Here is a 27,057-nt window from a genome sequence, read left to right as displayed (position 1 = left end):
ACTATGGGCCTGCCTTAAGTAAGTGACTTGTCAGCCATCCATGTTTGTACTCGTCAGCAGTAACTATCCTTCTTTCCTCCTCCTCCACTGAGTCCTGCTCTCCTGAGGGGAGGTAATGGAAAAGTCACAGTGCACTGGTGCAGAGAAGACTCGGACTGTCTTGGGTGTCATCAAGAACTTCAAGGATTACGTCACTCAGGCTCACTGAGGTGCAGTGCACTGTGTTGTTCTGAGCAGACCTCACACTGTATAAGCTGCCTTAGGAGCATATGTGGAGCTCTATCACTATGGACTTGGACTTCCCTGGGAAAAAAAAGGACTGCATAAGACCAACAAAAGCATTTGGACAGCTAATGTCAAAAAATAAATTTCTGATGCTGTGGAACTCTGAGTCTTGCTTTCTTTGTTGCTGACATCCAAGCACTCTGCTTTTAAAGCCTTCATGGGTTAACGATTAAGTGCAGCTTCCACTGAACACATCAACTGTACATCATAGATCTGAGTACACATCAGGCAAGAAGTCTTGATTAAAGGCCAGAAAAAAATCTGCCTTGAACAATAAAAGTAGGGAAGTTTAGTTTTGACTTGAAGGTGAAAGAAACAGAAAGATCTCCTTTTTTTTTTACGTCTTCTCCCTGGAATCCTAACCTTAATTGTGAGAGTGTTTTAGGAGCAAGAATGTGAGTATGGAAGAAAGATTTTCCTATATCACTCTTCCAAAAGCAGCATTGGGTTTCTCTTAAAGATTTGGAGGAGCTTCTCCACATGATTTGTTTCTGGTTTTGTGTCTTTTTGGTGACTCTTTTTGCATTGAATGGGAGCATCTGTAGCTCTTGGAGGGAAGATGTTACAGAGGGGCTGATGAGAAGCAATGGTCCTGGGGGAAATGGGATGCCTGTTGGTGGAACAAAGAGTGTGGAGTCACTGTGTATGTTCCTCGGGTCTAAAGACTGATCAAGGAGAATTTAGGTTCTCCTAGGTTTGTCAGAGGTATGAGAAGCTCTGATCATCTCCCTGTTATGGTGATGACAGACTGGGATCTGCACCCACCACCCTGGTGGGATCTGCAGCACTTGGACCTCTGCAACTTTGAAGCACATAAACTTACTCCTGAACCTTCACAGAAACCCTGAAATAAGGAGTTGTTGACTTAGTTGGAGGCAGCTGTTGAAGGTGGATAGACCTTTCAGTCCTAAAAATGTTTCATGGAAAGAACTTTGTCACCAGGACTTCCTTTCTCCATCTCAATTTCTGTCTGTCAGCATCAGTTTCTGTGCAAACCCCAATAGTTTCTGTGCAAATCCAAAATTTCAGTTCAGAGACAACTAGAGTGGCTTAATCCCTGTCACAATATTTATTTTATCATAATCATGTTTTAAGCTGTGCTTCCTATGCACATGTGACACTCTGTATCTAGGGACATGTTGTATGTGCCAGTCAGTAGGAGGAGTCTTCCTCCCACTGGCTGCTGGACAGGAATTTGCCTGGGTCTCCCTCGTGCTGTGTTTTATGAACCTGCACTTCTGTGACCTATGGGTAGGTCAGATGCACCTGCCTGTGGGTCAGAAGCACCACAGGCATCTCTAGGATCTGGCTGCATGCTGCAAGGCAGGGTGAGCTGGAAGCATGGTAAGTCATGCTGGCAGTACTGGTTTAGGCTATTCTAAGGAAGCTGGGTGACAAAACTCTGTCCCAGGAGAATTTTAGAGGCTTTTCCTTTCTGCTATCACATTGGCAAGCTCCAAAGATATATTGCCTTTCCTGTTATAGGAAGCTACAAATACAACTTCTCATCCATTCACAGAGACTTATCCAGCTTGTGTTTTGCTAAAGACACCAAGGAATATCTTCTGAAAGGAAATCAGTGATATTTTCCCGTTCCAGTGAGAGAAACGGAGGCCCCAATCAGTGAAGTGATGAATAGACCAAGTGCAACTTGAACATTATAACATTATGTGCACATACTCTTACCAGGATGCCTCCCCACCACAGCCTCATGTATAAAACTCCAGCTAGGAGAGAGGGGCAGGGAGCTGAGCTTGCCAGAGGTGCAGAAAGGGAGAGGCAGCTTGCCTTGGGGATCAGCACAGAAAATAACCTTGCAGTGAGCAGTAGGTGCTGTTGCACAGGCATGTCAGGGAAAAGTCTATACCTGTCAGATACATTGGTGAAATTGTTTTGGAATGGTTCATTGGCATGAACATACATCCTCAAAATAATGTCGGGAGCAGAGAACTGTAGTGATACGAAGGCGACGTACCAGTTTTTGGCATTGGAGAGTAGGGTGATAGATTAAGAAAGAACATGGGTGCATTTACTTCTCCATTCTTTCCCAAATCTCTTAAAAAACCCTGGAAATGAGGATGGTTTCCCAGCCAAGGGTGGCCTCATGAACATACTAAAGCAAGGTAGACTTTTACTGACATTGTGAGATCATAAAAAAAATGCTATTCCCTATGGGGTTCCCTCATCTCTGGCAGACATCAAAAAGTGGGTGGAAGAAGCTGGTTAGGAGGTGGGATTTTTGGACTATATGGAGCTTGAAGAAGTAGATGAATCCTGGAGACCTAGGGAAATTTCAGACTCTTTTCCCAACTGCTCAGGTAGAATCAAGGCATGCTGTGGATGTGAGTGAGGGGAAGGGCTGTACAGCTACTCGATAGCTTGGGCACAGCAGTGCCCTTCCTGTGACAGGACAATGTGGCTGGAGGTTATTTTATTTTCAAAGGATTTTCAAAGGTTATTTTCAATGGATGGTATTGCTGTTTTCCCAGGCAACAGCAGGCCAGGAGGCAACTTGGATGGGCAGGTGATCAGGGCAAAGCAGAGAGCTACTATCTGCAGGCAAGATGGGGATGTTATTTACAATAAACAGGAAGCTGTAAGAGAAGGGAGGGAATGCGAGACGGAGCTGGGGAGATCTCCATGGAGACACTTAACCTGCTCCAATGGGTGCCTTCGGAGACTGGCACTGACCAAGCCCCTAGGAAAAAGGCACCTGGCATGGGCACAGCAGGATCCCTGCCACACGTCCTGTCTGTAATGAGATGGATATTTCCAGACCTGTTATTCAGCACAGAAGAAAAATGGCATTGAAATGACATTAAGGTTGGGACCCAAGCCATAGAAAACAAAGAAATTAAAGAAGTAACAGCCAGCTGTTTACTTTCAGCAAGGGGCCCAAAGCCCTGGGAGGGGGTGGAGTGGGCAGAGGAGAGGGAGGGCAGGGAAAGGATGCTGCCTCTGCTGGGCTGATAGTGTGGTGACTCGCTTTGTCTTTCAGGGCGGCAACAAGTATCCTCTATTACTATTTTGGAGCAATTATGAAATCCTCTGAATTTGTTATTATTCTCTTAATATTTTGGAGCAATTCTTGAGAGTGTGAGAGAGGTAAGAATTGAGAGGAGACTTTCCTGGAGGATAAAGCTCTAGATGGTAATTTTGTGATTGACCCGCAGGAACTCACAACACCTGTTCCCCTGCCTGGGGATATGGCTGATTCCACTGCCTCCTCCCTGCCTGTTCCAGCCCATTAGGAAGGCCTGGACTAATATCTGCAGCTAAGCTCTGACTACTTTACTTTGTGACACTGAAGTCAAAATTCCTCCCTCTCCCTTTCCAGCCCCGGGGAAAGTGAGGATGTGTGTCCTGGTGTACATTTCAGCTGTTAACAGTCTGGGTACACCCTCTGTCACTGCGGTGCCTAACCACCCTGTAGCCATGGTGCTCTGAGAGGGAGAAAGGGGTCTGAGGCTGTGGCTGCTCGCTTTGTGGTCTCAGAGGACGTCTGCATGTGACAAGACCAGACTTGTGACCCTAAGCTTACTCACAGCCAGCACACTGCAGCTGAAACCTTCAACCTCGGATTCAAATAGTCCCCTCGCTTTTCCTGAGGAAACTGAGAATGCCACCAGTTACTCCTCTGGAAGTGTTCTTCCAAATGGAAAGCAAGGTTCATGGCATTAGAAGCAGGTAAGATATGGAGCAGCTGCACTCGGTAAGCCATGGTACTTCTGTGGCAGGCACACTCCCAAGCTGTGCTGCACGAGCATTTGCAAGTGTCCTGTTTGAAGCAGGAAGGCTGAGGATGCAAGACTGCAGTTCCTATTTGCACTGGTGTGGGAGGGTGAAGGGAAATGACAGTGCAGAACCAGCCCTTTCACCTTCTTTCCAGGAGAGCCCACAACGCAGAATGCGCTGAGGCGATGCTATGGTCTGTGCTCGGGTGCCAAGAGCTGTGTCACACAGAGGTGGAAACCACCGAGTCCACCTAGCATAAACAAAGGAAATGGGGAAGTGATTTACTGTAAAATTAATAAAAAAGTGATCCATCTCAAAGGGGAAACGCACAGACCACACTTGGGGATTTGGGAAGCATCTACAAGATAGGAGGGGGAGCAGGCCAGAGAGAAAGGTTTCATCTGCAGCCTCAAGTTCAGCTTTTGCAGTGCTGCCATACTCTGGGGTCTCCTGGGAGCAGTACAGTGTGTCCAGGAGGACAGGCCTGAAGGAAAGTGGCACTGGTTCACACACTGAAGGTGTCAGTGGGCTCTGTCTCTGTATGTGGTGAGGGGGAAAGGATGAACCAAGCTATCCATCACACAGCACCAAAGCTCATTAAGTACTTTCTGGGGGAGTTTTCCTGTGAGTCTCAGGTCTGTCAATGCTAACAAATCTATGGCCTGAACAGAAGAAGAAGTGGGAGATGACCTCAGGACTAGAATGGCTTTTGGAGGGCATTACTCCTGACACTCATGTTATGTAGCCCAAGTGTCCTCTGACTTTCAAATGTTATCTTTGAGATCTCCAAAATATCTTCATCCTTACCCCCATGACAGTCCTCTAGGCCTTCCCCTTTGGGCTCTTTGGAAGAAAAGCTCCACAGGGGGGACAGAGAGGGATGAAAGAATGGCCACATTTGAATGGATACTATTTAGATCCAAAACAAGAGCAGTAGGCCACTGCTGAGGGTGTCAGGATGCACTGCTGTGACTCAGGACATGCAATCGTTAATTACCTGAATTACTAATTTGCATTTCCACATGAAAAGCCACTTCTCTGAGGTCTGGCATTGCATATAACCTCTAAAAGCTATGAAGTTATGTAAACTAAATGATTAATAGACCAAAGATTTTTAACATCATTTTCAACACGATGTTTCTTTAGTGAAGCAATGCCAGCTACTAACACAGCTACTAACTTCTTCTGGAAATGCTGGATAAATGCCTGCTCTTACTGGTTTTCCACACAGCTGGAGAAAATTCCTTGAGTGGAAAAGTCCCCGGGCAGAAAGCATACGTCAAAGAAGATCCTCTGTGGATGCCGTATGACCATGCACATCTTCAGAACCCTTCCCAGAAGCAGCATTGACCTGGGGAAGGTGATTGATGAGGGAGCTGGCTCTGCAGTGCTTGTCCAGAGATCCCCATTGGATGGTGGGGCAGAGCTGGGCTGGTGTTTGCTGCTTACAAGTGACCAGGGATTTTGTTCACAGACGATCTTCCAAGGAAGGCACACCTTCTCTTGAAGGATTTCTTTGGTGCCTTAGAGGCAACCTGTCAGAAAGCTTTCCAGCAGCTGTGTGGGATTATCCATGCTGGGACTTTGCTCTCCAGCAGGCTTGGCCCTGCTCGCTTTCCCACAGCCGTGTGGGCAGGTGCCATCACAGGTGTGTGTTTGTTGTCTCCCTCACAGCAGGGTCAGCAGGTCTGGGGGTCACCGTGCCCGCTCCAAGCTGCGGCACAGCTGGGCACTGGGACAGATGTGTACTGAAGGACTGGGAGACAGTGGGATCTGCCATACCTCTGCCTTGAGTAACAAGGGAGATGCAATGAATCACGAGCCTAGATCTTAGTCCTGTCCTGCCTTGGGAGATATTGGCTGTGGGCTGCCTGTGTTCAAGCAGTAAAGAACTGCTCCCACCAGGTAGAATGATTCACACAGACCCTTTTTTCCCTTTAACTTTCACCCTCTTCTCTATTTGCAGAGACCCCACAGTACTAGAAATAGTTTTGTTGAAGCATTTGGGTAGCTCTCTGATCCAGAAGATGGAAGCAAAATACTTTACTAGTTCAAAATAAAACCATTGCTACTGAGGCACAGGGGAATAGATGGGAGAGGCTATCTTTAGTAGTCTTAATGTATTGTAGTCTTGCAGTGGTTTTGTTCATTTAAATATAATTTGTCATTAAATACAATGTCTTCACATAGTGTGAAAAAATGGATGCTAGGATTCTTTTTCAGGACAGAGAACCTTAGATTAATTGACCAAAAATTATTGCTTGCACATAATCTTTCACTGCCAGACCATAATATTTTCTATAAATAAATGTAGGGCCCTCTGACAAATTGTAAGGGCTCCAGACTAGCTCTTGTAATGAAGCTGAGGCAGTCTGTTGAGCAAATCAGCTATTTCATCAGCCTGTATTTATATTACAAGAAACTACACTGTAGTATGACAAATTCACCATCTGGTCACTTACTGCTCTACACATCTGTATTGTATTACTGGCTTACACAGTGATGGCAGGACCCATTCTTTTTTTTGATTTAGAAGATAGGTGTTTAGTTGAAGTTGTGAGGAGGCATCTTCAAATATCAACCTAATTTCTTCTTCCCTGCTAATACCATTTATCTTGGGGTGGAATTAATTATCCTTTGGAAATACCTCTCTTTCTCCCTCCATTTACTTTGAACACTGCAAAGATGACTAGCCTAGACCAAATGACAAAGTGTTACATGGGCTTGGGCTGCATTGACATCTCCTCTGGCTAGGCATGCAGCGAATATGAACATGTGAATACAAAATATGTGTGTCAATATCTGCAGAGAAGGATGCTTTAAATGCACCCAGCTGGGCTCAGACTGTCAAAGACCCATAGCTAACAACCTAATGGTTTTATTTAGATATTAAATCACTTACTAGTTGAGGGGGTTGTCTGAATAAATGTTCTGGACCCAGCAGTCTGGATTTAGCCCCAGTGTAGAGTCATTTCCTGGAAGTTTTTCTTTTGTTGTGTCTCTTATAACTATGAATATCTCAATTTTCTATATTTACTTTCTTTCCCTCCTTTTGTGGAGTGCATTGTACAAATCCCTGGCTATGACAATGTCCTTTTTTTTTTCAGAAAATGCTCTGAGCATCACACCAGAGCAGCTGTTATTTAGTGGTGAAGTCATTTCAAGAGAAAGGTTTTGCAACACATGCAAGGTTTGTTTTGCCTGGAGACAGAAGACAAGGTCTGGGAACTCCAATCAAACAGGGCACACAGAGAAATGCTGATGAAACCTGTGCTGTACTGAAGTCTCCTCAGTAGGAAGAATGAGCAGAGTCCTTCGAGAAGAATATGGATTCCATGCATTTCCCAGGTGCATGTAATAAAGAAAAAAACCAGACTACCTGGAAAGCACAGAGCACATACAGCTTGTAGTCTGTGGGTCATTCTGGGTCATCATGGTTGTGTCCACTAAGAAACAATTGTCTCACTAAAATACAAGGATTGAGTTAAGTTTTCTTAAGATATTTGAGTCTTGCTTTCTGTCATTGATGGCCATTAAAAAAACCAAAGTCACTTGGTACTATCCTTGTTCTTTAAAACCGGTAAAAACAAGGCTGTGCACACTGAGTCCATGAATATGTCTGCCATGGATTGTGTCTCCTGCATTCAGAAAGGTCATCTGAAGCCACACTAATAGGGGCAGTATGAGGCATACAAGCCTGCCACAACATGGAGGCTGTTGAGAACATGTGGCCCTTCCTGAGGGATTTTTGTCTTCCACAGGCTGTTAGTGGGAAAGCTGCACCTGCCTGTTATCTCTGCTCCCCTCTGTGCATCCTCGCAGCCTGTGCCACCTGTTCAGCTCTAGCTCTGTCAGGAGCAGGCTTTTGGAGCTGTTCAAACAGCCACTAAATTGCACAGGCCACTCGAAATTGAGAATTTGCTGAGGTGGAGATTCATATGCAACCCACAGTTTCCATGAAAGGAAAGTTCTGGCTTTCTTAAACTGGTGCTTGTCCTGCAAAGGCACCATGCAAGAGTTATCAGCCTGCCAGGCTGAGTGGAGAACCAGAATCAAAATAGGATTTTTCCAGCCATGAACAAGACAGGCACATGGATGGATCAAACTGGAGGTATGTGAACACACATATATTAAGCCTAGATTGAATGGTGCAAACTAGATTGAATGAGCCTTGTTAGTAAGACATTACTAACTGAAGCATGCAGAAAGTTTTCTTCTTTGTTTTAGCAGTCTAAAACATTACTTCTTCATCTGGATCAGAGAATTGAGATGAAATATCACAAACTGTGCCTTCCTCTACACTTTCAGCAGCAGCAAAGCAAACAGTGCTTCACATTTGTTGCCAAATCCTATTGTAGTATCATTTATTCTTTTGTCTGGGAATGCACTGGCCTTCTCTGCCCTTCCACAGCACAAGCTCACTCTGATCCAAAGGCACCAGTGCTGCTGCAGGCTCTTCATCAGCAGTTTTGCACCCTGACACCTCATTTCTTATGAGAAAGTCTCAATGTGATGACACCATAGAAATGCAGCAGTCTCATGCTGGGAGCTCAGGGTATCTCGAATACAGGCTTTCATGTAGTGGTGCACAGTGCTCCACAAAAGCCAAGCACAGGCACTGTCTTGGTGCATCACCACTGAGTACTCTTGATGTGGATGTGGATGAATGGTTGATACCACATACGAGAAAAGTTTGGGTTTTTTTCAGTTCATTTTTCCTGTATCTCACTTAGCAAATCCAGTTAAAACTTGAAACATTTCCATCAACAGCCATCTCAGAAAGTTTATGCCTCCCCACACAGGCCAAGGAAGTTTATAGCTTGCTCTGAAAAAAGTTCATGAGAATAGGCAAAAACAGACAGTTCGCAAAAAAAATATTGATTTTTATGCATCTGTGGGGTGAAGTGAGATTCCCACTCAGCCTGAGCAGTACCACAGCCAGCCCCTGGAGTGTTCCTTTAAACAGCTCTCTGAAATTCCCAGAGTCGCTGTCTGAAACCAGCACTTCAGTGTGTGACCTTTGCGGGTTACAGTAGAGTTAGGCACTGGGCCACTCTCATGCAAGTTCCGCGAAACCTCAGCCCATTGCTAAACTTACATATTGATATATTTTCTGATTCCAGTGGTGCATAAAAGAAACAAACTCCAGAAAGCCCCACTCTGGATTTTCCCTTTTTCTTTTGTGAATCTTAAATCCATGGTGTTATTTGTTAGTATTGTCCATTCTCTCACACAGGTTCTGTTGGGTGTCCAGGAAGAGCTGCTCACCTTCCAATTGCTGATGTACTCAAAACCCAGAATGGAGTAGCTGAAGATAAACTTCAGCATGTTTCCTTTGCTTGGTTTTCATCTCAGTGACATATTTCTTCCTTTTTTTCCTCATTGTCTTTACATGGCAGGAAGTGATCACATTACATTTTGTCCCAATTCACCTGGGACAGCACCTGTGATGCTTCTTCATCAGTTTTACATTGAAGAAGGACAGCTTTTATCCTTCTCACCACTCTGTGCCTTTGCAGGTGCACTGCATATTTCTGCCTGCAAAAACACCTCAGATGCCAATGAGCTCACTCAGAAGAAGACTAGTCTTTGCAAGGGATCCTTTGGGAATGCAATCTCTGTGTAAGCATCTCCTTTGTCAAGCAACTGATCTTTGTTGTCCTGCTGACTCTGAGTACCCAGGTTAGCCCTTGGAAACATAAGTAACCCGCACAAATTGTGACCGCTGGGTACCTAAAGCCCAAAATGTAAAAGAGAACAAATCCTGCAGTTTTGCTGCATGCCCACTCATACGGGTGTTCATCTAATTGAGCCACTAATGTTTTTCATGCATTAGTGCCACTTCTCTTGCCCTGTCTCTTGCATCTTCTTCTGTGGTACCTCTAGCAGAAGGAATTCAAAGAAGGTCCTCCATGGCAGATGTGAAGTTAGATGTGATGAATGAGGACCCTGACAACTATGTTCCTACCTTCTTGGCACTAATGACTCCTGAGCCAAAATAGGTGGATAAAGAAGATGGAAAAGCCCATCCTGAAGCCCAGGAAGGGTTAATGCAGCTGCATCTGGCTGGCAAAGGAACACAGTAGCAGGAAGACCCAAAATGGGGACATATTTGCACACAGGGGACAGATAGGGATGGAAGTGCTGGGAGAGGCCATGCTGGAGCTGAGGCCAGTATGCCTTTGTTGCCACCTCATCCTCCCTGCAATGTCAGATCTTGCCACAGCTTTCAGTACTGCTAGTGCTTAATGACTTGAGTTCTCTGCAAATGAGAAAATGGGGAATGGGAAAGCAAACAAGTCCTTTCTTTACCCTTTGCACCTCTCTTTGATCTCTTCCCTCACCTTTCTGTTGAGCCTCTCCCTTTTCTGCAGGAATATCTCAGCATGGGTAGTGCCAGTCTTTTCTCCACTTGGGCTGCAGTGGTGTGTGGGATGTGCAACTGGCCTGGCTCATTGGGCACTGACTCATTGCAGCTCAGTGGCACATGGGAGAAAATAACCCTGGGAAGCCACACGGGGTGCCAGAGTAGAGGGCTTAAAGAGTACAAAAGAAAGATGTTGTTTGCACATGATGGAGCCTCTGTGAGCACCAAGGGTGGCTTGTCCTTTCCTGTCTGCCAAGCTCCCTGTGGGACACAAAAGAGTTGAAGAGCTCTGTTCACTTCAGCTATTTTGGGAGTAAATAACAAAAAAATTCTATTTAAGGTTTGCAGAAGTTTCTATGTTTTCTAACTCTCCTCTTCAGAAAAAAGAACCTATGAAAACCTTCTCAATGTCTATGTCTTTGTAAAAAAATTGCCTTTGACTAGTGTCCAAACAGCAACCCACAAAGAGAACAGTTCAATGTTAGTGAGTGAGCGCAGAGGGCCAGGATTACTGCTGAATGCATGATTTGTGGTTATTACTCAAGCCTACTTATATTGTCTCACAGTTTACCAGATGTCTTTGTTTCTTAATTTTCCACTTACAAAACTGGATAACAAAGATTAAAAATCCTGGATCCCTCTTTCCAGCTCTTTTCTTTTTGGTGGAAAGCTTCCTTCTTGGGCTCACGTTTCATCCAGGGAGAGCACTCATATCTCTCCCTGTCCAAGGCAGTGGCAGAGCACCATCTTATTGCTGTCCTGGAGACATGCAGATCCTCCTGCCTTGGGGTATCAGCCTTATGCTGGAGCGGGCCTGTTCAGTGCATGGGTATTGCAGCAGGGTGGGCTTTCTCCATATGAACCTAAACTGCAGTAGGAATGGAGCTGGAATTTCTCCCAGAGTTTTCTCAGCCTTCTGACAAACCCTAATTGCTCCCAAAAGGCATCGATGTTTCGGAGTCACAGTCGTGGGCAGCTACTTGTGCATTTCTTTGTAAGTATTTTCTCTCAAAATGTCTGATGTTTGCTGCTTAAGTTGTCTGTGGTGCTTGCCTGTTTTCATCACATGGTGTTGTTTCTATTTCCTAACTGGAGAGACAGGCCAGCCTTTTGAGCAAGTTTTCAAACATAGAAATTGGTTTATATGAAGCTTTACATCCACATTTTCCATGATGGAAAGATGCTCACGAGCAGAATGCTATCACAGTACTCTTTCCAGGCTTTGCAGGGCCTCAGTGCCAAATCAAACCAAAAATCACTTTTATTTTTTGCATCCTTTTCCAGTTAGAAAAGGTGAGGTTTGTTGTACTCTATGGCTTTTGTAGTGTGATTCCCCTAGAGCAGACAGGGAGTCTCTCCTCACCCCAGTGTTCCCAATGCCGGTTCTTCACCCCTGGCTTTGCCATTCCCTTCTCCTCCCACAAATGCATGTGATACGAGTCTCCCCCTTTTCCTCTCACTTCACCAGCCAGCCTGCCCACATGGAGAGGTCAGGCGCTCTGCAGGCAGGTGCTCAGAGGGAGCGCAGCGGCGCAGGGCCATGAGGGACAGGAAGCCTTTTACTCTAATTAGTCTTTGCAGAAGTTTGGCATTTCTCCGTGGAGCTGTTTCCCCACTGATGAGGAGCACGTATCCAGCTCTTCCTTCTCACCTCGCACGTCCGAGCCTCCCGCCGTCTCCTGCTGGGCTGCAGGGGTTCAGTCATGGATCACGTTGCTTGGAGGAAGCAGGCAGGGGGTATGTGAGGAGATAAACACTATTTTCTGATGCTGGGAGAGATTTCTTTCAACTCAGCCACGTTCACGACCTGAACCTGGATCATTTTTGCTACTCACTCCCATTTGACTCCTCCCTACTGGCCCAGACTCGCCAGGCTTTTGTCTGGTTAATAAGTACAACCCCTTCCAGGGCTTCCTGGGGGCTCTTTGGCCACTGGGTTATGAAGACCCATGAGTTCATTGTTTAAATTAAGTTCTTCTATATGGAAACACCACTGGTTTCCCATATGGTCTTGGCAAAGCCACCATCCGCTCCCCACCTAAATTAAATTTCACTAATTGAATTAGTTACCATTTTATCAGCTGCCGCTTTGCAGTACTTTGTGAACCCCCAGGGGCTCAGGCCACGCTCAGTCAAGAGCTTCCCCACCTCACTCTCTCATTTATCATCGTGACAATGCACAGCACTGGGAGAAGCAGGGGGGTGGAGTGTACTGTGCCCTTCCCAAGCATCCCAGCCATCTCTGAGCATCCTAATGATTGACCTCTGTAAGTGAAGCAGCCCTGCGCTGACCCCAGACTGCTGAAAGGAAGCATTCTCCCTTTGTAAAAATCCCCCTGCGATGGTGGCGTGGGCCAGGCTGAATGCAGAAGTGTCAGAAGGGAAGCCCCGCACGCAGGCAGTGGCGCCCTGGGACATTGCAGCTTCCATATGCCAGGGGACTAATAGCGACAGGCCTGGGCCTGGGGACAATGCCATCACGCTGTCCCGCTGGCGAGAAAGGGAGAGGAGACACGTGGAAAGGGACAGCCTGAAGTGGGTCTGCCAGCGTCTGGCAGTGGAGCGTGGAGTGTGAAGCGTGTCCCCTGCTCCAGCCCCGCCTTCCCTCAGCAGGCACCAGGGGCTCGGCTATTGTTGTACCCCAGCAGGATGCTGGGGACGCAGTGCCAGCGTGGGGCCGTGGGTGCCCAGCACTGCCACAGGTGCTTCTGGCTGCGCCCACTGCTCGGGGCTGTGGCTGTATGCAGGTGCCGATGGCCATTTGGAAAAGTATTGGCTCTCATGTTACAGCTTGGGGGAGCTAGGGAAGTGTAAGAGGCACAGAAGCATCATCACCCCATGCTTCCTGACCCCCTGTCACTGCACTATCATCTCCTCTCTGTGGGGGAGGAGAGGGGTGCACAGAAGCATTAGACAGACTGGGGATGTAACCCTCTGGACTCAAGCCTCCAGGATATGCTTTGTAGGAGCACTGCATAATCTTAGAGGTGTGGGAATGCCTCTGTGATGGAAACCAGGGATGGTAAGCCCAGCAGGGATACGCAGGCTTAGCAAGATGAGCTTAGTAACTCCACCAGTTTGCATTTAGATCCCTTGCTGAAGGTAGACCCCTTCACTTCACTCAGGTGCTGCCAGACCTGAATTTGCTTTGCAGATAAGGCAGAGACCCACCAGTAGTGACGATCAAGTTCCGTATTTGCAGGATGCATCCAAATAAGACCCATCAACGTCTACAGCTGAACTCCACCACTTTCAATAAAATGTGTCAAAAAGTGACTTGGTTTTCCTCTGTGGACCTGCAATGCAGAAGAAACTTAGATGTCCCTAAACAGAGGGAAAGCAAACCTGAGAATGAAGCTGCTACTGCAGTTTGGAGCAGGGACAGCATGGTTCTGTCCACAGCCACCCACACACTTTGCCTTTCTGAGGCACATATTTGAAAACAAAACAAACAAACAAAATCTGGTAAAAAAGGATTGAAACTGAATGTGCATTTCACTGAAGTCTGGCTAACACCCAATATATCACACATCCTTGATAAAATGCCGACTTGTTTCAGAAACTCCAAAATGGTGTTTGAATATCTGCAGAAAAACAGTCCAAGGAGTACTTGCTAGTCTTTCATGATCAGCAATGGGTTGATGCCTAGTCACTGATTTATAGCCCCAGACCAGTTTTAACTTTTCATCATAAATCATAAAAAAATAGAGAGGTCACAGCAACAAATTAGTCAGAAAGTGTTAAGAACAGATTTCTTGGATAGTAAGTGGGATTTATTCAATCTGATTACTGGTTTCACCTTTTTGATTCATATTGCAGGTTTTCATCTGGTTCTCTGTTAAGTCATATCTATTGGCTTCTATTTTTACCTCTGCAAATAGACTGTAACAAAGATCAGTATCGATTTTCAAATCAGACAGTGACTGCACTAGTGAGGTTATTAAATAATGAACATAAGCTGTGAAAATGTGTGCAAAGTCTGGCACCCATCAAAATACTACAAAAGCAGTAGGTTTGAAACCTCAGCATGGTTCAGAGGTTTGGATCTACATCAGTAGTGGTGATAGCAATAGGGGAGTGTCCAAGCTGGTGAGTTATTTAAAGCAGCAGCTCAGCACCAGCATGATGAAGAGGGTGTTGGGCCAGTGGTGGGAGCAGGAGGATGGGGTGGAGGAAACAGACACTTGGGGAGGGACACCTGGCTGTGAGGTGTTGAGCAGTGATGGCTGGGACAAGAAGCAATAAGGGGAGAAGGTGTGGGATGTGTACTCTAGGTGGCACTGGGATGTCTAACCAGCCTGCCTCACCTGACACTGTTGTGAGGCATGGATGGAGATGGCCTGTGAGTCCATCACCTCGGCACCTTCCGAGGCAACAAGTTTAAATGTTGCTGAAATTGGGTGCCGTCTCTGGACACGCCAGATGCATTGTTACAGGCCTGTACCACACCTCCACTCTCTCCCTGTCCATGCAGAGCTCTTGTTAAGCAATCCTCAAAATATTTCCTTTGCTTTTGGAAGACAATGGAAATTTACTCCAGAGTTTTACCTCATCTCTACTAGGACATCTGTGAGCAGCAGTGTTTCCAGCACCATTTTGCTTCTTCCTCTGTCTGGCTCCTCCTCTACCAGAGGCATCTGGCTTTGCAGCACTACTATTTCGCCCCAATTTAATTTAAACCCATTGCCTCCAGTACTTCTGTGAACATTTCATTCACATATTCTTCTGAATTTGCATCAGCCAAAACATTAGTCATTGAAACCTCCTCTCCTCTGCACTGAACAAAAACTGTCCTTTCCACAGATGAGCCCTGAGGAGCCAGGGGCACTGCATGGGATCACATTCCTTCTTCATGTGGTTCTGGCTGAGGGGCACCTCTAGGAGAGAAGACAGATTTGCCAGCACCCATGCGCTAGCTCCATCTAGTGAAAAGCCTACCGTAGCAGCCATATCAGCTTGGGGACGCGGGGCCAGCTCCTCAGACTCCCCGGGCCTCTGGCAGGATTGCCCTGGCTTCTTCAAATCCCCAGGTGGGTTGCACGGGGGAATGTGAAAGTGGCTTGAAACCTGTGGGCAAAGAGCCACCGTGGCTGTGGCCCCAGCAGGACATGGAGGAGTATGGGAGCAGGACAAGGCATGGTGTGTTGGCTCCATGGGTTCCATGGTTTCCTCGCTGAGTGAGGAGTGAGCCAGAGCATCTCCTACTGGTCTGGGGACCAGAGTGCTCCTTCTGCCAGGACAGTGAATTTACAGTGTGGCTGCAGAGTGAATTTGGTCTTTACACACATCTGCTTTCAACTGTCAATGTTTTCATGTGTCTTGGCACCACATTTCTGTGACGACCACTATCATCCACTGCCTGTCAGACATAGATGCCAGCACTAAGCACTTCCTTCTTCCCCTAGACTGGCTGCTGAGGACAGAAATATGAATGCAATTAACCTAAGTTTGCATCATCTGCAAGACAAAAATTGTGCTTTAGTGCGAGTCTATGTCTGCACAGGTTGAACAGTGTCCTGGTTCTTTTCACAGCAGACACAACACGGACCCCCACTGTGCAGAGCTGTATCATTCCCTGGGGGAAAGAGGTGCTTTTGTGCTGTCCAGAACTGACAAAGTCTTCCCTTTTCTGTTACCAGCACTCGTGGTTCACCTTTTGGCAAGCCATGCCCCACCCAATTACCTGTTTCTCTAAGCCTGTTAGGATGATGGCTTATCTTTGTATGTCCCCTTGGCTGCCAAACCCTTTGGCTTCAACCAGATTGTTTTTCCAAACTCTAATTGAAGTGCATGAGTTTTAAGGTGATCTAATACATCATAGTAATTTTAAATTCTGCAATAGCATGACAATTCTGAGCTTAAGATTTGAGACTGAGACTCCTGGCATATTCTTGGCTGCTGCTATTGGACAAGATTAGTAGAAGTAGGGATTCACCTGATATTTCCTTTGTTCACTCTGTAACTCTTTGCTTTAGTCAGCGCATTCCTTCAGTGACCAAAATTAAGGTTATTTTTCTAGTCTTCAGTTCTGCCACCTCATTGCCTATTGAATTAATCACTTTCATGGGAACAACACCCTGAAACATTGTAATCTGGGAAAGAAATGGGAATAATTATAGATAAACTTCTGGGTATGATGACTTAATATGACAATTTGGCAAAAAAATAAAAAGGTCTGTACTGTTCTCATGCTGTGCAAAAGGGGAAATCAGGGTGTGTCAGGAGGTCACTGAAAGGATGCACTTCTCTGGTGGGAACCACAATGGCTTATTGGGTCTGGCTCTGCTACCCATGCTTGGAGACTTTGAAGGAGGCTGAGAAATTACAGATGTGCCAGATAAGATCTAGAAGAGCAAAAAACCTACAATATTAAAACCCCTTCATTTAGTTTAACAACTATTGTCCTGCTTGAAGATGGTTGAAAGTGATTTTGTTTTTGCCTGTAAAAATCTAGATCAAAAGGAAATATCTGATATAATTTAATTCATTTAGTTAATGAGACTAATACTCTCAACTGGCTGGAGGTTTAGGAATCTAAATCTAGAATAAAGGTTACATTTTTAAGAATAAACATAACAGTTCTCTTCATTTGAGCAATCTGGGGAACTGCAGTGTTATTCATAGATTACATTCCTCTCTGCAATAGAAAAAGGATCATTAATCACTCTTGGTTTTTTAAGAGCAGCATTGTAGTAATTCCTATCTCCCTTCCAGGAAAAAGCTAAATTTTATGCAAGTTTTGAAAATCATTTTGTGCTTGGTTCTCTACTGTGTGACTCACAAAGTTTCTTGTGTTTCTCTATATTTTGTTTCATTCCCTCTCAAACGAAAGTATTGGGTTGAACCTTTCAGCAGTCTGCAGGTTAAACAGTGAAGGATATTTTTCACCCTCAGGCCATTTTATGGTTTAGCAAAGATGAAACCTTGTGCAAAACTGTCCAGTGGCATCTTCTCTCTCCCGTTCCCACTGCTTGGAGCACATACTCAGCAGCCATATCATGAGGTAAAAGAAAACAATGGCAAAAAGTGAATTCTGTCTAACCAAATTAGGTCTTCCACTAGAAGGAGAAAAACTATAGTCTTATGTCCTCTTTCTGTGTTGGTCAGGTTCTTCAACCTTGAAACTTAATTTTTCACTATAACCCTGCAGTGTGTCTCCTGTCTGGCAGCTTGATAGAGATTTAAGGAAATGTGGTGCATATACTCGCAGTAATAAAAGCCTTGCAAGAATGGGAAGATTCCAGGAATAGCAAATGTGGTATTACTCAATAAACATTAAGTAACAAACACCCCCTAAAGCCATAAAAGAAAAAAAAAGTTAATTGACCTTTTTGGATAACAATGATTATGAAAAGTGTGTGTGATTTGAAGACGTTTGATGTTCCTCTCCACTGTGAATGCTGGATTTATTTACCGGAATGTCTAAGGCTCAAACTGGAATGAGGGGAAGCAAGAGAGGGGTTTTCCTCTGTGCATACTATAAAGGAGAGAAGTCAAGTGTCTTTGCATTGTGCAACACACGATTTCTGTAACTTAATCAAAATGTGTGTGCAGGGTGGGGGGGGTGGGGAGAGTTAGATTGCGTTGATAGGGCATTGCTTAGAGAAATTCCAGTTCCTGAAGCTCTTAACAAAAGAATTCACCACAAGGAGGGGGAAAGGTTGGCAATGAAGGCCTTTTTTTCTCAAGAACTCCCATTTGGAACATATTATGCTCTTGCAACACGGGATAGATAAACACTGTATTAATGATTAGATGGAGACCAAGAGCTGAATTTGTTTGCGTTTGATAAAGCAGTTGTTCTATTGACCAAATGTCTTTACTCTGGGGAAGAAATAGCTGTTAAGAGAAAGCACGTCTCTTTGTGAGAATTAACTGGGCTCTGTGTAAAGGATGAACAGTCACTTGAACTTGCCTAAAGCCACTGACATTTTACCTCTGTGCAAGTTTCACTTTCAGAAACCAGCTGTCAAGTTATCAGGCTGAGAGATGATAGTTTCAATCTGCTAGGTTTCTGGTGATGTGCATGACAAGCATCACAGGACTGTCATGAACTGGAATCCAATGCATTGCAAGCAAAAGGAAAAAGAAACCATACACATTTATAAACAGCTAAATATAGAAGTGATGCATCACCTGGGCTGATGTGAAGGTGCACAGAAGCATCCAGATTTGCCTTATATAGAAATTCCAGCGTGTTCTTCTGTACCTTTTTCCTAAACCTACCTTTTGATTTTTAAACCACAGTCCTCAAGTTATCAGGTACTTTTTCCAGGTGCAAAATGTTTGGAAGAACCACACCAAAACCTGAGCAGAGCTTCCAGCTGATTGCCTGGACAGGCAGTCCTGCTCCCATTTGTCCTGATTGGCTAAGATGGGGAAGGGATCCCTCAAGAAAAATTGTTTTCCGTGTAACCCATACGGGCCCTGGAAAAGGCATAATTGAAACTGTTTTGCAAGATTTTGCACCTGCTGCTCTCCTACCAAAACTTATAGGAATTTTTTTCTCTACAACTTAAAAACAATTATTCACCTTTTAGATAGGAAATAATAAATTGGCAGCTTTTGACCTGGAATTTCTCTTGGACTTGTCTGTTCAGGAGAAAGACCAGCACTGGGATGACAGCATTAGACTAAAAAAATACATATATATATATATTACCCTCAGTTAAATTTGTAATTTATTTTCAAAATTAACCATATATTCTTTGCTGGTTTTCTCATTTTACTGAAGCTGTGTGGCTTTGGAAAATCTGAATTTTATCTACATGCTGAAGTTCATCCCAGGCATCACAAATAGTGACAAACTAATTCTCAATAAAGAACTTTAAGTTCTTGAGTATTAAAAAATACTGGTTTTTTTCATAAAATTAAATACTTTGTGAGAAGTTGTAACATCCCTAGATAATGATCTGCCAGTGCAAAGAAAGGTTTTATCTGTTGCCTCTCCAAGTGATTTTCTCCCTCCCTGAATCAAAAAGGAAAAAGGTTTCAATAAGCCTGAAGGACTGAAGAGGGCTACGTTTTGAGTTTTCCACCCTTCAGTATAAGGGAAAGTCATGTTCCTCTGCTATTTGGGAATGACTCCATGTCAGACCATAGGATAAATTCCATGAGTGTGGGTGAGATTGTTAGATTGAGAACAAATAAGACAGTGCAAAAAGAAATAGGCTGGAACATCTACAGACACTTGTGATTTCTCAGGAATCCCAGACGTGCAGGTGGAAGAGGAGATTATATATATGGCATGGTTGGGAAGGATGCAAAGTGGGGAGCAGAGATACTGTTCCAGTTGGAAGGAGAGTTGCTCAGGGAACTGCCAGGGTCCCTATGACCAAGAGCTGCCAAGCAACAAGGCATTCCCAAGACATGCTTGCCAAAGGAGGGACTGCTTCAAGTGTGAGCAGAAATTGGGCATATCTCAAACAGGCACATGGGAAGGACAATGGCCAGTAATTTGTCCAGATTAGACATGTTTCCAGGGGAAACACAGGAGATGGAGGCAGATCACTTGGATAGGCACCTCAGTGAATGTGTGAGAAGAGTGGAAAACAGAAGTGTGGGAGAAATTTGTGTGCCTCATAAGGACAATGTACAATGCAGATTTGTTGGGGCATCAAAACACTATCCAGGCAGGAACAGTTTTTGAAGGATTCAGACCTGAGAAGGGTGTAGTGATGAAGACCGTATTTTAGACATGATGTCTGGATGCTCCAGAGGTCTGGGGTTTTGGACCACTGGGTGCAGCAGAGCATAAGGGCTGCTCCTCTGTGCTGCATCTGGGAAGAGGGTTATCTTATCTGGATGTGAGTTACTGTTGTACCACCATCTAGGGTCCATGGTATCAAAAGCAAAAGGAAGAACTTCCAATAGAAGTTGTTCCTCTCTAAGGGATGGTTTACCTACTGCTTTCTACAGGAGGTTGCAATTGCTCTACTGCAGTGACTGCTAAAAAAGGAAATAACCCTAAAGGTTGGGAGCTGCTGCAAGATACTTGCAAGCGTGTCACATGCAATGACAAGGGCTAGGTGATGTCTTCTGCTGTTTTTATGCTTTGTGTTGAAACAAAGGAGAGGTAGGGTGTTTTTGTACTTCATTTTGAAAGGGAGCTCGTAGTTAGGTCAGTGTGCCATATGGAAAAACTCTTGCAAATGTCAGTTGCCAGGTAGCACATGTTGGAAAAGTTTTCTATGGCTTGATTCTGGGTGAAGTTCATATGTGCAGGGGAGTAACATTATGAAGACTTGTGCAGTCAGTAGCTATCTTGACCTAATACTGTGCTGCTAAATTCAGCTTGAAAGAACAGTTGGAGCTTTTTAAGCAACTCAGGAGCAGGCAAGGGAGTGTAATCAGAACCCAGAAGCCTTTCTGTTTCCCTACTCTGGACATTTGTTTTTAGTTCATTTATATCAGCATTTTATGTCTGTAGACACACTCATTACAGGGCATCTCAGAAATCCTCATTACTGACCACTGGTGGGAGATCATATATATGTAAGAGCCAGGTGTAGAAGGAAAAGGTTGGAATCAGACAAATTTGAAGGCCTTTGTGGCAATAGGAAGGATAACCTCTTCCAGCACATGCCTGAGATGCAATGAATGGTGAATGCAGATCTATGGAATCACAGCTAGAATATCCCCACAGTTGATTGCCAGGGAACCTTCTACATCCAAAGCAGGTCCCTCTTGATACTTCTCTAGGTTTTAGGCAAGCATCAACCTCCTCCTCAGCTATTGGTGTCCTGCACATATCTTGGCTCCTGACTGTGCCACTGCTCTCCAGATTTGCTTATGGGAAGTAAAAGCTGGTGCACCTACTGGGTTAATAAAGAAGAGAACTTCCCCAGGGCTTGCAGAGTCCTATTGGAAAATCATAAACTAGGCACCTGGTGAGAAAACAATCGTTTGAATACAAAAAGGATGCCCCCCTTCTCCTCACCAACAGTTTCCCAGGTTGTTTTCTGCATGTAATTTGCATTTTTGGAGACATTTAAAGTCTACCAGATACAGATGAGGGTTGCTGAGTGCTCTGGTTGGCAGCCTGGGAAAGCACTCTCCTAAAAGCCCCAGGAGGGAGCCTTCTGAGCAGAGTGCTGCCAGCTCTGGGCCCACAGGAGCAGGATCTCCGTGGGGTACCGCGCTTTCAGGCGGCCGCGCTGCACCGCGGGCTGAGGGCAGGCAGCAGGCGCCTGGCACAGCCACGACTCCTCTCACAGAGGCAGACCACGAGAGAGAACACAGCAGATAAAGGCTGTCCCTGGCAATGCTGGTGTGTATCAGAGGAGTCTGAAATGTTTTTCTCTACTGTTCCTTTAATGTGGAGCCTGGCAGCCTCAGGATCCAGGATCCAGTGAAGCATGGCCACACTCCATAAACTGTAGATTTTCAAACTTTATTGGACCTCAGTAGATGATCCATCTACCCTTCATAATTTTTATTAAAACCCTTATGGGATTTAATGCAGTTGTTTGATGTTACTAGCAACAGAGCTGCTATTTCCAAGTGTAGAGGAAAATCTCCAGCTGGTCTGATAGTAGTTTTCTCCTACTAAACAAGTGGACAAGCCAATGGTCACAGTGGATGAGGAGATAGGCTCTAATGTGCAAGTGGGACAGGCAGTGCCTGAATTGCAATGGGGAATGGCTGGTGTCCCTCACAGCAGCTTCCTCACACAACCGTCTGCACCAAGAAAGCTGCTCCACAGCATCATTTTCAGCCTCCTTAGCACTAAACCTTACAGCTTTAGGGTATTTACAGTACTACACACCGTCTTTACATTTGGTTTGGTACATGGGTGTAACAATCTCAACAAAATAATTTACTATTATTTAGCTCCAGATAAAATAGATCAGTATTAAAGTCATGCATGTTACTCAGAAACACAGTTAGAATGTTAAGGTAATATTATCTACTCTCCTATTATATGTCTTGTCTTGTGTGTTAAGGTATCGCTTTGGCTGCAGATAAGAGTGTTACTGTGCAATAGTCTCAACCACTTGTTTCTGGCTGACAAGTAGATCCCTTTTCTCTCCTTAGTTGTTCTGACCAAATAAATGTCTGACCAGATTTTCTTTCCTTAGTGCTGTTGCAAGACACCCATTTAAACCACTAAAGAGTTTAAAGCCGGGCGGAGGGGTGGAGCGTCTCCTGCAGCTGCAGCATGGTGGAGTGGAGCTGGCCACTCAGCTGAGAAGCTTGTCCAAGAGTGTCACAGCTGTGACAACTTGTATAACCATATTCATGACCACAGATCAGGATCCAGGAAAGGAGTGGTATATTTGCGTTCAAAAAATGACTGGACATGTCACTTAGTGGCCCAGTCTAGTTGACAAGGTGGTGATCAGTTGAAAGCTGGACTTGATGATCTTAGAGGTTTTTTCCAACCTAAATGATTCTGTGATTCTGTGATGTAATTCTTTGATAACAGCTATGGTGCACTGGCTTCCCAGGGTTAGCCCTTTAGGGAAAATTTTGCAAGAGTGCCGTTAGGGAGACATTCCTAATTACTTCAGTCCTAATCTGACTGCCCAGGAGCTCATGACTTTCCTCAGCACAAACAGATGCATATCAGGTTCCTCTGATGGCAGTGGCATCTTCACTGTGGAGTGCTGAGGATAAGAGGTGTGTCAATCATTAACATCAGGGGACAGTCCCAGTCCTAATCTCTGTTGAGGACCTCAGCAAGCTCTGAAAGATGGAGTTGACCTGGGGTGAAGAGCAGTATTTCTTATTTTTCTTAGTGAAATCCACAGCAAATTGTAACATATGTGGATGTGTGAAAGGCTGGCAAGAGCTCTTATCTTCAGGGCAGCACATAGTGGTTCTGCTGAGGTGGATTTATTGCCGTCAGTTCTCCTCAGCTGATACCAGCACCCCAGACATGGGAACTCTCTTTTATGGTGCCATTATCTTTGAGTCCCTGAAATCATTTGTGTGACTGAGATGCTGCAGAGACCTTTTGTTGTCCTGTCCAATTCCCAACAACAATAACAATGTGTAAACAAATACCATTCCTGTAAATTAGCATTTAATTATATTAGTGGAAGGAGTTCAGTGAGATGTAACCTAGAAACAAGATTTCACAGAGAGGTTCCTGTGGCTTCATGTCCTGAGCACGTCTGGCTCTGCAAGCAGGATGCTGAACCTGTTGGGAAGACTGTGCCATATATTTGCTGAGTGCCAGCATCATCCAGAGGGTCCCAGCAAAGGGGTTCAGTCCCAGCTCTGCTGGGTGGGGACTGCCCATCTGCAGGCTGCTTGTTGGGAACCTCCCCAGACATGCACAGTGCTTTTCAAGTACACTTGAGAACCACACCAAGGGGTGCCAGAGGTCTCCTTGCCTTGTAGCTACAGGACCTGCAGTGGCTGTTGCATCTACACTGACATCCATGCAGCAATGGCTGCCTGTGGCGCCTTGAACTTCAGGGTGACATAGATACAGATTACTGCAGATGTTAATTTCAGCATCCCATGAGGCTTTGTTTGGCTGAATCCTGCACTCACCCTGATCTTATTTCCCATTCTGGTCTGTTCTGTGTTTGCATTTGCTTTGCCTCCATCCCGAGGCTGCGCAGGATTTTGCTATGACACCACCTGTCTTTCTCTCACTTGTGTTGGAGGTGGAGGTAACTGCCTCCCACACAGGACATAATTTTTAAAATCAGTGCTTTTATGTCCTGGAATGGATATGGAAATGCATACACCAGGTTTCATTGAAGAGGACTCTCTTGTTCACACTGCTTCTGATCACAAGAAAAAGGGCAAGAAAGAAAGTTGCTTGAACATGCAAAAAATTCAAATACTTCTGTGAAGAACACATTGCAGTTCCTCCATTCATCACCAGTTATTTCCAGATAGTCCAGATTTTGTGTGCCAATATGGCTTGCCTTTCCCTGTGTTCCTCCCTGCTTCTCTAACACAAAGAAACAAGATGGAGTGCTCACTTCAACAGTTATTTCCAAACTGTTGTATTTTCTTTTCAGAGGCTCTCAGCAGAAGCAGGGAACAGCCTTCTGTACATGTTAGCATGAACTAGAACACTTCCTAGCTTGACCTGCTTCCAGCAGAGTAAACACAGATGCCTGAAATGTGAGTTAAAAACTGTACTGCACACACATAAATAATCTTCTAGCTATGGTAGTAAAATAACACAGCTGTGCTTCTCTAGAACTAAAAGAGTCAGACTCTCATGAGGAGACACACTGATTTAAGTGGCTGCTTCTCTGGTCTTCTGTTTCCCTGAAAGCTATTTTTTTACCCATGGAAGATAACACAGTCACCACTTCTTGGTTTTGAGAGCTATGATGGTGCTGGTCTGTAGTGATCTCCCTGTATGCTGTTGGCTGCTGCCTTGTGCTGTGCCTGGGGGTGGTGTTTCTCCTGGGCTGTGAGTCTGTCCAGTGCTCCTATAGCAGCAGGTGTGGTGGACTCTCTTGGACTCATGTTTTATCTGTGCTCTGACTGGTCCTGAGCTGGATGCAGCCACGTTCACTAGCCTGTACCCAGCCTCCTGCCAGTTCTGAGCAGGGTTGCTGCACCTCAAAACCCTCTTGCTTCAGTTAGCAAAAGCTGCAATGGAGCAAAACCCCCATACCTTGGTTTGCAGGGCAGAAATGCTGTTGCAGCAATGCCAAAATGCTGCCTTCCCTGTGATGGTAAAGGCAGGGAAGAAATGGTAAAGGCTTCGACCCTTCCTGTCAGGTGCCCAGGCCAGGTTTAGCTCATCTGTCTTCAACTGGGTAGCTTCAAGTATTCATGGTGCTGTTCAAGAGTGAAACAAGGTTCATAAAACAGCTGGGTTTCAGAGAACAGTCTTTTGTTTTTTTTGGTTATGTCTCAGGGATTGGTGAACTACAGAGCCCAGGGCAACAGACTTACAGCACTGCCTTCCATTGCTGCCCTAAAGATCTTCTGTTGTGGAGGAGGAAGGGGAAGGATTAGAGCTGGCAGTTTTTCAGTGCCAATTGAGTCAGGGCACTCTCAGCTCAGTCAGAGCACTGCTTTACTTGCCTCTTATCTTTATGTTAATCACATTTTATAATTTTTATGGTTAGGAAAAGGAAATAAAACCTTAGAGATACAGAAAACCTTGAACACAATATCCAGGCAAAGACTCTTCTGGCTGACGTAAATGCAGCTTCTGGTATTAGTTACATCCAGGCTTTGATCTTGCTCCATGTCAGCTCCTTATGCTATCAGAAATAGATATACATTTTGATTTACACCACTGCAAATAAGAGATGCTGTCCAACAATTCTGCATTGGTAGGAATAGTTTGGCCTGACTCACGTTTCAGTTTCTTCCAGAGACTTCTGGCTGTGGTGGAATTGCAGTGAGTTGATGCTCATCTGCAAAGAGGAGCTATTTTCTTACAGTCACATTTGCCAAATCATGACACACTAAATGGTCCATGAGTTTCAGCATGAAAGGGGAAATTCCCCCAAGTTTCCTTTACTACTCTAACAGAAGTCAGCCACATAGATTTTTACAGTTTTGGAGAAGCTTAGAAGCAAAGAATTTATGAGGGAGGAGAGAACTCATGAGATGTCAGATTTCCTTCTTGCTCTTTTCAAAACTCCTGGGATTTCCCTGTTGGTGAAAGACTCTGATGCTTTCCCCACTTCTCATTTCTGTGACTCCCTTAAGGCTGGGCTTGTCAAATCTGCAAGCTGCAGGTAATGCAGACCCAGTGGATCCAGGAGGGATGAGTTCTGTGGGAACAAGCACAATTGGGAGCTGATGGAAATGTCCCAACACAGTAGCTACAGGCTTCTGTGAACAAGCTCAGTTAGGGCAGGAAGGCAGGTGGGGCTGCGGCAGCTGCAGCTAATTTGGGAAGTGTTATTCTGCAGCTGCCGCAGCCCCACCTGCCTTCCTGCCCTAACTGAGCTCTGCAGTAGCTCTGCTTAAGCTCCTGCTACTGATATCTTCCTGTCCCTGCGTTGCAAAGGGTCTGGGCTGCTTCCCTTCCCTCTGTTTCCTTCCCCTGCCCCTTTGCAGACTCATCAAGTAGCTGAAAGGCAAGAGAGGAGCCAGTGCTTTGGCTGCAGGCATTTCTTGATGAGACACACATCCTGTGGGCACCACACAAAGGTGACACTGTCACAGGTAAGTATCCTCTTCAGTATGGATCTGGCAGATGGAGCATGCTCATAGCATGTGCATGGAAATTGTACACAGGACAGCTGGAATTTCATACTCTGAGTGAAGGTGAAACGCTTGGTGTGGAAGAAGCCAATTTCTGTTCTCTTGGATTTAGGTCCCTCATTCTAGGCAAGAAAATTTCAATATGAGAGCACCTGGTAATACTTTGCCACAGATAATGACCTATTTACAGAGAAAAGGAACTATACTCCCTTCTTGTGCACTTTCAAACCAGAGAAACAATTTCTGTATCATCATAGCAATCTAGCCAAGCCGAGATAATCCTTTTTATAGTCAAAATTACTTGATAGTGGCTGTCCAACTGTTAGAGTTGTCTTTTCTGTGCTCTCTGCTTGTTTATCTGACTCCTGGACTGCAGTTAGTCTCTGTTCAGCACCATTAGCTTGAAGAGCAGTTGACTTAACTTGCATTTTTCAGAGTCTTATCTCAGATGTGGATGTCATCATTTTAGCTCAGCCATAAGCCTGTCATTTTGCTTTGATGAGAAGTGATGTTTTTCAAAGTGG

The 27,057-nt window shown here is 45.0% G+C and overlaps 1 long non-coding RNA gene across 1 annotated transcript in view; it reads left to right on the top strand.

Moving 5' to 3' along the window:
* Positions 1-1,451: 1,451 nt before the first annotated feature.
* Positions 1,452-27,057, top strand: part of LOC146767325 (uncharacterized) — a 32,945-nt gene continuing 7,339 nt past the window's right edge. The window contains exon 1 of the long non-coding RNA XR_014955577.1: positions 1,452-26,494. This is a non-coding gene — a long non-coding RNA (uncharacterized LOC146767325). The remainder of the gene's footprint in view (positions 26,495-27,057) is intronic.

The sequence above is a fragment of the Lonchura striata genome, chromosome 5 (assembly GCF_050655825.1).
Source record: "Lonchura striata isolate lonStrDom1 chromosome 5, ASM5065582v1, whole genome shotgun sequence".
Classification (NCBI taxonomy): domain Eukaryota; kingdom Metazoa; phylum Chordata; class Aves; order Passeriformes; family Estrildidae; genus Lonchura; species Lonchura striata.
The sequence above is the reverse complement of the archived record's forward strand: the minus strand, read 5'-3'. Positions and strand labels throughout refer to the sequence as shown.